The sequence below is a fragment of the Lepisma saccharinum genome, chromosome 4 (assembly GCF_977018435.1).
Source record: "Lepisma saccharinum chromosome 4, izLepSacc3.1, whole genome shotgun sequence".
Lineage (NCBI taxonomy): Eukaryota > Metazoa > Arthropoda > Insecta > Zygentoma > Lepismatidae > Lepisma > Lepisma saccharinum.
Genome location: NC_139232.1, coordinates 84,534,281 through 84,546,664, shown reverse-complemented (window position 1 = coordinate 84,546,664; position 12,384 = coordinate 84,534,281). Strand labels below are relative to the sequence as shown.

The 12,384-nt window shown below is 39.8% G+C and overlaps 1 protein-coding gene across 1 annotated transcript in view; it reads left to right on the top strand.

The window, feature by feature from the left end:
* LOC145986632 (protein sax-3-like) overlaps positions 1–12,384 on the top strand; it is a 440,100-nt gene that overhangs the window by 184,956 nt on the left and 242,760 nt on the right. The gene's annotated exons all lie outside the window — the stretch shown is intronic.

Sequence of the window (12,384 nt, the reverse complement as noted above, 5' to 3'; positions counted from 1 at the left end):
CAGCACAATTGCAGTTAAAATGAAAGTCGGGACACTGATGGAGACGACTGGCCGAATCTGAACAAAATTCCCGACCCTTCTTTAACTAAACCTTTCACTACGCACACGTTTGCAAATTAAAGGCATATATTTTTACAAATATTGGATAACGTAAACACTGATCGTCCAAGATTAGAATGAACTTTTGCCGTATTAGGAGAATATCTTATACTACAACGTTAGTCTTCTTACAGTTGGTAGAAGTTTCAAACGCCTCCACTATGTCACTGACACAATCCTGTGCGACAAAATGTTGCTCAACATAAGGCAACAACAGATAATTTAAGCTGTTTAAACGGGTATCTGATATTGCACCATCTTAGAGAACACCCATTCACACGAACAACTTTGTCACAGGAAAAACAAAGTATCTTCAGCAGTGGCGGTCATGGACGTCCGAAGGGAGGAGCAAGGTAATTTTTCCAGCGGGGGGGGGGGGCAAAGGAGGCATATATTTCCCCAAAATAGTGATACCCCTCAAAAACACTGCTTCAGTCTGAAACATAGGCGCCGACTCCACGGGGCTTGGGGGGGCTCGAGCCCCCCAATGTTAAAGATGTGGGGCAGAGCCCTCCAAATAATTTTGCTTAAGAGGATCTAATGTATTATTTTGCTTCTCTTGTAAAGTTTACTCTGAATTGTGCCACATGAACTGAACTTTAAATACACATTTGAAATGTTATAGACCATCAACTTGGGGGGGGGGGGGGCTGAGACCGCAAAATCATCAACTTTGAGGGGGCTATGACCAGAGACAGCAAAACACATGACTTATTACTATATACTAAGTATGTAATTATGAGTATTGTTAATTTTTTTTACTAAAAAGAGCTTCAAAAGACGATATGCATGAACTAGGGTAGTTCGGGCTACAAATGGCTCTCACATGACATTCAGAACGAGATCATTGATATATTAGAGAGATCTGTTTTGCGCTCCGTGGTAGCAGATATTAAAAGTCGGGAATATTTTGCTATTATGGTTGACGAAACTTGTGCCATATACATCCGTGGACAATTAATATTCTGCATTCGAACTGTGAATAAAAATTTTGACATTTATTAGGAATTCATGGGCTTTTATGAGATTCCGAACAATGAAGCCAAAACTTAAAAAAGGGAGAGCGAGTCATTCATTAATTTATTTCAGTGATCAGAGCCCCCTCCAATAATTTTGACAAGTCGGCGCCCCTGGTCTGAAATTATCATGTTCCTTCAATGCCCTAATAATAATTAACAAAAATTAGTGTGTCTGAATGAAATTGTGTGAAATACATATAATTTAAGGTGGACAGAATTTTAGAAAAAATGTACATGTCGCATTTGACGTAGTATCAGAATCATTCAACCACCTAAGTATGAGGGAGTGCTAAAAACAAGAAATTTTCTGTAATGTTAATGACAATAAATTTGTTAGAGTATAAAGTGGGAAAGTCCATAGTAAATAATGTATCCCCTACGTAATTGCTTGGAACTCTCATTGACATGAAGATATTTCATTTTTCTTTAGTAGTACCAGGTGGTTATAATTAAAGTGACGGTGTTCAGAGTGGTACAGCACGGGCTGTAATGAGAGTAGCAGTCTGAAACTTCGTAGATATGCTAATGAAGCAATGCGCTCGCGAATTATGCAAAAAAAAAAAAAAAAAAAAAAAAAAAAAAAATAGTTCCAATTCTCGCCACCAGGGTAAAAAACGGCGCTGTAAGCAGTCAAAACGTGGAATTTTCCGTAACTCTGACGTCAAAGTCGGTGAAATTGCCTAACCATTGTGTGAGCTCCCTGGTTGTTGTTGGTGACGCTTGTTGCTTTTTCCTTTAGTAATGTTCATGTAATTCGAATAGTGAAATTGTAGCGATATTTTATTACAAAGAATATTGTTTTCTGCGATTTATAGTGTTTTTCCTGTAACTATACCAAGTTTTGACTGCTTACAGCGCCATTTTTCACCCTGGTGGCGAGAATTGGAACTTTTTTTTTGCATAATTCGCGAGCGCATTGCTTCATTAGCATATCTACGAAGTTTCAGACTGCTACTCTCATTACAGCCCGTGCTGTACCACTCTGAACACCGTCACTTTAATTATAACCACCTGGTATAATATTGTCGATAATATTCCTCTACACTAAATTTCTAATCGGCAGTATTAAGGGGCAACTGCCCCCCTTGCCCACGCCTATGGTGGGCTGTACTCTTGAGATTTGTTTTACAAATTTATACAACACGTAACTACGGCCAGGGCCTTTATTGTTATAACATATTTTTCATTTGGCATCGAATCGAATACTTATCTACACTTATCTGATGAAAATCAGCCGAAATAGACAAACTTGACAAGGCATATTTTAACATATTTTACCAATTTCGCGTCTATACAACGTATTTCTTCAATGTTCTCATAATAAGACATATTTCTGCATAATTTCGTAATTGTCTTGCACATAATCGGTTATTTTATAATAGTGATGGGTCATGGCAGTTCCATTTCTGGAAGCAGTTCACCGGAGCTCGCTCACCGAAAGGAAGCGTTCACCGGAAGTCATTCAAAGGAACTACGAAGCCACGGAGCATGCTCTCGGACGAGGCAGTTCCTTTTAGATAGGCAGTTCACTGGAACTTGCTCGTTGAAGGAGTCGTTCACAGTCATACCAACACAGCTCGAAGTTGATTTCGTGGGCGGAGGAGGGGATGTGGGAGACTGCGTCTGGAGTGGGTGAAAAGAATTAGAGGGGAGGAATCCGTCTTCGTGCACATATTAAACAGCTATAGGAAACAATGTATCGACTGACCGACCGAGGTTCGGGAGCTGCTTTCAGGGTGGGGGTGAATGAAAATACATTTTAATGGACAATTGAACTTTAGCAGACAAAAAGTCCTCATCGGAAAGGAAAAGTTGGACAAGTTCTCTTCCTTTCCAAAAATGAATTCCTACCCCTTGTTGTCGCAGTGCATTACAGCGCCTGGTGATAGATTAGGAAAAATAATTGTAAATATTTTAAACATGGACGTCCGCTGTATTTTCTCCAGGGAAGGGCAAACAATGTATTTTTCCAAGGTGTCAAACGCATATTTTCTTCCAAAATAGTATAATCTCCTAAAAAAAGAGTTCAGTTTGAACTTAGCATGCACCTGTAACGCCCTTCTAATAATTAACAAATTGAGATTGAAATGAAATTATACGTATGTGTAAAATGTACAAATTGTAGGTTGAAATTTATTTTCTAGGGTGGCCGTCGCCCCTCCCCACCTTTTCAGACTTTCATGCAATTAAATGAATGCACGGTCAAACAAACACCCGTAAGAGAATGGAAGAGAGGACGCTAAATCTTTGACTACGAAGAATGCATTCGTATTTTTCAAGCTCTCTCCGCCTCCCGGCCCCACTTTTACTTTGAGAAAATGGAAGAGCACGGAAACGGAACATTTGATATGATGATCTTATATCTATCAAGTTCCTTGCAATGTGACTTGCGAAAACATGCCACAAAAAGGATTAAAGATGAATTAGTTGCCAATCCCTCCCTCATTGTTGAGCTTCTGCAGCATTTCTGTAAACAGAGTTGAACGCATAGCTACGCGGAAAACCGCCACTATCAACAATCAGCAACAAAAGAATGGACCTCGCTCTCTCTCTCTCTCTCTCAGGTTCGTAGGAGTGAGTCATCGAATAGGAGCGTTGGCAACATACAAGCAAAGCTCACGACTTCTGAGGAACTACCACGGGTCATGGCAGTTCCTTTTCGGGAAGCACTTCACCGGAGCTCGCTCACTCAAGCAGCCATTCAAAGGAACGAACGACCAACTCCTCCCGATGTTGGTTTCGTGCAGCTGAAGTGAAGGGGGTGGGGGAGGACTTTCTGGAGTTAGCTTGAGTGAAAAGGATTAGGGGAGAGGGAACTGCGCTTACTACTACTCGACTTCCCACAAGAAAACCAGAGAACATACACCCAAAGCTCACGACTCCTGGAACAAGGAACGGTTCGTTCACGAACGAGCCATCACTATTTTATAATTTATTCTTCGTACCTTTAACGCAACGGATAGTTTATATTATCGATGGCAGTATAATTAAATTAAGGACAAAGAAATTAAAAGAAGATGCCGTCTTTTCTTACCAACTAATGCAGAACAATAATATCCCCCCCCCGATTTTTTTTTTTATCCCGCGACAGTTGATAGCCGTGCGAACATTATTGAGGAAAGAATGTACTCTGTCATTGTTGTGCATGCACAAGACTCACCGTAAACAAGTGTCAACTGTTCTCGTTTGTTTACCTTTTTCGCTTCTCACAATAATCAGTCAAAAGCAAAAATAGCATTCTGTACATTACAGCCCCTACTCTATCGGCAATCGGGCCTCTCCCATGGCGCAGTGGTAGCGTCATTGCCTTGTAATCAAGGGGTCCCGGGTTCGGTACCCGGTGGAGGCACAAGTGGTTCGGATCCCACTTTAAACTGTAGGTCCAGTCCCGATTAGCCTTACTGCGCAAAAAGTGGACTTAAAACACCAAATCAAACCAAACTCTATCGGCAATCGAGTACAGGAGTTTCAAGATATCTTGTCGTTGGAGCCAGTGTGTATACTCTGTCCCTCCTTAGAATAATTGCAGTGAACCTCACGACATTTCCTATATTTTCCCACCACATTCTTCGGTTAAAGGAATTCTGTCTTTATTTAATACCCCACCTTAATCCATCTTCCCCGAATAATGAGAAATTTGAAAGTACTGTTGTGCATATATTTAGTTTTACAGGGAATATTTCTGCATTTTCTGACATTTTACATTTTTTATGACATATTTCTAATTTCGTGTGACATATTTTTCAACTTTTATGACATAATAACACACATATTTTACAGTTTTATAGGACATAAAGTCCTGGGCCCTACACATAATACATGCCCTAAGCTCTTGTTCTCCCTTATTTGCATGATGACGATATGACCACGAACAGTGTTAATAATATAGAACACTGACAAGTATCAAACTGAAAATCTAACGGATGATTATGAGCAGTAATTAAGTTGTGAGAATTCTTTAAGGGTATGCTGTAATTATGAAAATTTTTGTTTTGTTAAATGCTGGGACTTTATTTCTAAAATATAATAACAATAAGAGACAAATTGCTGAATGGTCTTGAGCTCCACAGTTGGCGCCACTGAGATAAATCGTACCTGGGCAATTCCGTTGAAGATTTTTCACCTGTTTCATGTTCTTATGTACAGTCATGGAAAAAAGTTCTTCCCCATAAGGCTTTAATAGGAGCAAGTAATGCAGGAGGGTAGGCAACACATATTGCACCCTTCGATGATCGGGTGATTTTGCCTGTCTTAACACCGAGAAATGTGTTCCACGCGAAGGTCAACATGACAGGAAAGCAAAGAGGGTCACGTGACTATTGGTTACGTGGAGTGTTGTGCTTCTCCACGTCCCCAGTTCTTGATCCACATTGCAGAAAAAGTAGAGCTGCATGCAATATATGAAAATAGGTTGTTTTCAACTACATGCTTAATTATGATTTTCCCAATTGTAAATCTATCAGACGTGTCTCCCGATTTAGTCGGGACAGTCTTTTACTTTGAATTCCTGTTTGTCATAGGCGTAACTTGACGGGAGCAGAAAGGGCATTTGTAACTCCCCCCCCCCAAAATCAGGTTTCTTAAAGCTGCTAAAACAGGAATTAAATACTATGATTTGACGCGTCCAAAAAAAGTATTATATTGAAAGATTTTTCCCAAATACGTAGATAGCAATTTAATACTTTGAAAGTGTCTCAGATTTGTTTATTGTCACAACTTAGTGTGGCACAGGTCTACTACAAAAGTGGAATTTCGTAACAGAAATATGAACCCACTCCTTTTATTTCGTAGCCGATTTCATCTTGAAACTGAAATTAAGAATATTAGTTAACAATGTCATTGGTAAACAATAAAAAAATGTGTTAGACCCAATTCTTTAATACATTATCATAATCTTTATCGCAAGTTTAAATTTTGTTGTAAGTCCACTTTATGCAAAAAAAAAAAAGGTAAAGTTCTCACCTGTACTTGGCGCTACGCCATGAAGGCGTATAGGGTGTGTGGGGGTAACGCCCCACACTTTCTTGATTCGTTCGTGAGTGGGGGTGATGTGATCAGCATCACGCCCCTGACCGCCTTTACCCCCAGGGTTTCCCCCAGGTACCCATGTCATTCGACGCTGGGTGGGCGCTGGGGCCGCTTCCAACGTTAGAAAAGTTCCCGGGCTTGAACCGGCCGGGAATTGAACCCGGGGCCTATAGCATGGTAGTCAGACGCGTTACCGACTGAGTCACCGGCACAGATAGACTAATCTGAAGTGCATACAGTTTAAAGTGGGATCCGAACCACTATGTGCGATCACCTGATTACAAGGCCTTCCACTACGCTATCAGTGAGGCGCACACAATCTTTGTATTTCGACCTTTTTAAACCTATATGTATCATATAAGAGGTTGTTTAACGTTGCTATGCGTCTATGGATTATATTTAGCCAGTATTCGAGCACATAGCGTCAGATTTCATAGAATATAAGCTTCACTTCCAAGTTTATGGTTTCCTGTCTGCAGTAGAAAAACTGGCAGGTTCCCATAGCTTTTCTTTCAATAGTCTTCCAATGGTTGCATATCATATCACTCAAATTTGATTCATTCGTTTCGAACACAATCCCCGATGGCGCAGTGGGATCGTGGGCGCCTTGTAATTAAGGGATCCCGGGTTCGATACTCGGTGGAGGAACATAGTGGTTCGGATCCCCCTTTAAACTGTAGGTCCATTCACGATTAGCCTAACAGGACATAAAGTGGACTTAAGACACCAAATCAAGCAACCAACACAATCCCGTTATTGTCCAGATTATCGAATCCAGAACCTTCGTCGCGAATAACATAAGCAGGAAGACAACGTGAAATAACCGAACAGAAACAGAACCTAAAACCTACATCGGATAGATTTGATTAAGTCGACGATACAGCACGCGTTCTGAAGTGAACAAGAATACGAAAGTTGAAGGACCTCTATACGCACCCACTTTTCCTCCACTCAATGGGGAAGATATCCTTCTAGCTGAGAAGCCTTCACGTAGGAGTGCCCTGAGGGAACTTCAAGGCCACGACGATAAAGTGTTCTACGTGCAATGACGGGACCAAAACATACGTCAGATAGCTGTGTTCCTCCTTATTTCGTACGCCATTGATAACTGGAACACGTGACCTCGTCTTTGGTAGAGCAGAAGCCTGCTTGCTTGCCACCACCCTTTAGTTCAGTGACCTTCGCCCGTAGTCAGCAAGAGTGAATGACTCACCATATACTTGTTGTCTGTGAGGCTACACAAGAATAGATATTTCGTTAGTGGCTGTAAGTATTGTTTCATCTGCAGTTATATCAGTTAACATTTCAATAGTTTCCTTCCTAATGGTTACGTTAGTGATAAACATGTAAATTAGTTCTCGAGAGTGAACGTTTTATCTATTTGAACGGGGGATTTTTATACAGCCTGCATGTATTATTTTTCCTGCAACAAGAAGAAATTCGAAGACGCAAAAAGAGTTGTATAAGAGTAGTTAACAAAAGGAAAAAAGAAGAAGAAAACGAAAACGTAAATGCTGAAATAAATTATGGTAGAGATCGAGTGAATAACATTTTGCCATGGGGCCTCCTCGATGGCGTGGTAATAACGTCGTCGCCTTGCAATCAGTGGATCCCGGGTTTGATACACGGTGGATGCACATAGTGGTTAGTATCCCACTTTAAACTGAAGGTCCAGTCCAGATTAGCATATCTGTGCACCAAACCAAAACTAAGAAAGAAATTGTCACAGTGTAAGAAAATTTCATGTTCAACCACATACGAAACAAAGGGAATAATATATTGCAGGTTGGAGTTCACATCTGTAGTATCTAACCAGCACAATTATGAATCGCAACATATCGTATCAGATCCATTTTTATTATACATGTATGATAATATAAGAGAAGTAGAGGAAAGAGAAAACCAAGCGAAACACGGACGCCTTCTCCAGAATTTCAAATCTCGTTACATAAGGTTCTGGGTTGGAGTCCCGAACAGGCATGACTTTCTTGTTCTTGCCCTTTTATCTGCTTCATTTCATCATAATTCATCGTTATGGTTTACCTGCAGGGGAAGAATAATGACAATAATTGCCAATACAAAGCCAATGACAAACAGAACAACTCGATTACGGAGGTGCCAAGAAGAAACGAAACTTGACAGTGCCTCCGTCTCTCGGTTTGTCGAATTGAAAATTGCTCTCCCGTTCTCGGTCTCGATTAGTTAAATATAGAAATCGAAAATGTATATGAATGAATATACATGTATTTGATATATTCCGGTTTTGTAGGAGATTTCGTGAGAGATGAAATAAGTACTCTTCCATCGTATTTATTTTTATAATTTTTATTCCCTGTTCGATGTTCGCGACGATAAGGACGAGTGACCATTACATGAAATTGATGACGAAATAGTCCAACACCCCCGACAAGGACAGTACTCAAACCCGGGAACTTTGGCGACGATATCGAATGTCAATCACTTAATGAGCTTGACCACCGAGCCTGCTTAATGTTGTTTCTGTCAGGTAATTCGTAATAATATCCCACATTCACTATCATTTGCTTCATAATTTATCTTATTGTTGTGATTAACCTGAACTCAAAGAATTAGTTGAAAGGCAAAAATGAAAGATTGAATATCTCTGATGTTACTTTGTGCCGAATAATATGACGTGGTATTATGATATGAATTTATTAATCATATAATATGCCTATTCATTCCATTGATTGATCCCAATTGAGCACACAAAATATGCTATAATGTCCACTCCATGGAGGAGTGGTTAGCACAGCGCGCTACGATGCCATGGGTCCCTGGTTAGAATCTCGACTTGGGCGTGGGTGTCCTTGGTAAGTGTCCCTTCATCAATTTCATCATAGCATCACTCATCTTCATCGTCGCTATTTGCCAAAAGTGAAAGAATAGCAAATCTAAATAACAAACATCCAATCAAATCGAACATCTCTACCGATTTAATTCTATACGGTACCGAATTCCCACTTTATTACTGCATCTTAAGTCATTTTACAGCATCTCAATTGTTTTCCGATTCGAAAACATTTGGAATGTTGTTTTGTGCAGTTGATTGTGCATTGTTTCGTTGTTTGGATTGTTTAATTAACGTCGCATTAATTAGTTTTAGACCAATCGTGACGGGGGAAGCAAGAGCACAAAGAAAGCGAAAAAGACAAGGAAGAGACCACGGCTTTCTTTAAAGATAGCATCCCGTGAATACAACTCAAGTGACTGCAGAATATTATGAATAAAATTTATTTCGCTTTTTCCTTTTATTTCTGTTTCAGTTATTTTACTTCGCTTTTCTTCTACCACTCGCGTTACTCGAGTCGGTGAGGAAGAATTATAAACTCGTGAAATGGACGATGGTACAAAAAAATATATGCCTCTCCCACGGTTCGAAACTGTCAGTACAAAATATTGTCTTATTTTTAAAATTTAAGAGCAAATATGGTTTGTCACGTAGCAATTTTCGCTTATCTCTTTCTCAAGGGGTTCCATTGCCTCTCTGATGTCGTAGTGGTAACGTCTTCGCCATGTAATGAAAGGCTTCCGAATTCAATACCAAATAGAGAGACATTTGGTTCGGATCCCATTTTAATCTGTAGGTCCAGTGCATGAACTGGACTTAAACAATTAACGTGTGGCATGTGGTCTGTGATGAGAACCATCATTTCAGCGAACCTTCTTGACAATGACTTTAATATCACTTGAAAGAATAGTATTTCCTTACGAGTAGCTCTTGTCAAGAAACCAGTTCCTGAAATTTTCTTCTGGATGCATCGTAGCACCCAGCTGTTTGTTGTGGCTGGGGCACGAGTCATGTGACTCATGCTATCAAAGCTCAATCCTTCCCGAGAACTCAGAATCACCAGGCAAACTTAAGGGAATATTTTGTTATTTGGGTTGCATAAACAACAGGCTTTAAGACGTTACGAAATTCTACGTCCCGTGGCCCAGGTATTTTTTTCTAAGACTGTACGTGGAACACTCCAGTACAAAACGAATTTTCATACACGTACGTTCAAAGGAAATAAAATCAGCTACTCAAAATTCATGGTAATGTAGTAAAAAGTCCTGGAAAATATAAAAACTTTTTTTTTCATCTATCATTTCATATCATATTTATCGGGTAGTTACTTCAAAGACACTGGGGGTCACCTATCCAGAGGTAGCTTCTCTCACAGACCCCTTACAAAAGCACTGCACGGATCAATGCTATACAAGAAAGCATGCTTTTAATCTTCTAGTGTCAGTAGAGTGCCAAAGCAGGTGTTGGTTGGGCCATACCCCTCATCCCTTTGCCACAGCATTCCTTTAAAGTGAAGGCATCAGCCTCCCTTATGAAAATCCTTGACATAACACTGTATGGGGTACAGAAAAATTTGGACAAGCAAACCCGTGAATTGCTTTAAAGAAAATTGGGGGGGGGGGGTTATCGAGATACATGTACATCCGATTCCAAAGTGAAGTTATTTATATTCAGACAGAAACACGTATATTGCTGGGTGGTTTATGCTTGATTGTTGTAATTTGTATTCTTCTGAGTTGCTGTTTTCCCTTTTTTTAGCTTAATAGCGATGATTGGATGGAATTTATGATGAGGCATGCCGGAATTAGTACTAGACTCCTGTGTAATAGGTCGTGAGTTGATTACTGAAAATACTTCTCCACCAGAAGCGGTAAATCTACTATTGGAAAAGTTGACGTGTCTTCATAAAAATAAATTCGCAGTACCATTTATATGCGATTTGCATGTTATGAAACGAGTGAATTATGGAAAAATAATGATTGCGTATTTATATCATAGCTTAATCTTATGTACCCGTGGTGGATCTATCGGGAGTGTGTTACGCTGCCACGCGGCGAACACGGATTTGATTTGCAAGGTGGGCGATCTCCAAGTCAATATTTGAGTCCGCTATATACTCAAATAGGTTATTCGAGATGAGGTTACAGTTTAAAGTGCTATCCCAATCACTGTGTGCCTCTATGGAGAATCGAGACGTATTTGTTCTGCTTGCAAGTTGTTTTCTTGCAATTGTTAACCCGGCAGGACGCACGCTGTGTAATTTTAATTGTTTTAAAGCTTGTACTTAGTAATACCTTTATTGATTAATTTAATTTTATTAATTTCGAACATTTGAATGAAATCACACAATTGATAAAAACGAGAAAAAAATAACATGTTGAAACACCAAACTGAAACGTGTGAGCACGCGTTGGGTTAAATTTATCCAGGCAGTTTCTAAGATCCTGCTAACTAACGAACTAAATCAATGGGCCATATTATCGGTTACGTCACTGGCAGACTGCTGAACTTCGCACACTTTTTCTCCTTATGATATACGATTTGAGCTAGATCGCAAGGCAGGGCCGGCTTTAGGGCGATGCAAACGGTGCCACCGCATCAAGGCGCTGTAGCTGTGGTGGCGCCTCAGTTAAGATTAATTTGATTGTTGTGTTGCCTCTGCACTAAAACCACCCTTTCTGATATATTTCGCGATATGACGGAATACTTCCTAATTTCGCATGTCATATTTGTAAGAGACAGATGCAAGGGGCTGATGGGATTACAGCATCCCCAAATCCATGAACGAAAAATAAAAATGTGGGAAATGTTTGAGAGATCATGTTTTTTTTTTTTTTTTGCTCACTACACTCGCACTACAAATGTTTTGAAAAGGGTCATACCAATTTTATACTTAGGTCTATTACTTTAAAAATATTGGTGCATTATCAAACTAATGTTGTTTTTGGTTTGCAAATAAACATATTTGCCAAAAAAAATCTTGCTCGCACTCTAAAACATTTTAGGCATCATCAAATGTTTCTGCCTTGGGTCTCGTGTTTGATACGCGGTGGAGGCGCAAAATGGCCCGAATCCCACTTTAAGCTGTAGGTCCAGTCCCGATTAGCCATATTGGCATAAAGTGGACTTAAAACACCAACTCAATAAATCAATCAAATGTTTCTTCTCTTAAAACTAATTCCGACAGAACTAAAAGATTTTTCTTCCTAAAATTGATGTGTGGCGCCGAATTCTTTTCTTGATCGGGACCCAGGAGTGCTCACAAGGGGGATTCATGGCGTGCCTGAGTCATGGGAATATTTAGGGGGGACAACAGTTTATAGTTTAGCAACCAATTATACATATCTTCACACAAAAATGTGGGGATCGTTTCGTTTGATTCACTTGTTATTGATTTTTAGTTATGATTGTTATTATGTACAGTTTATC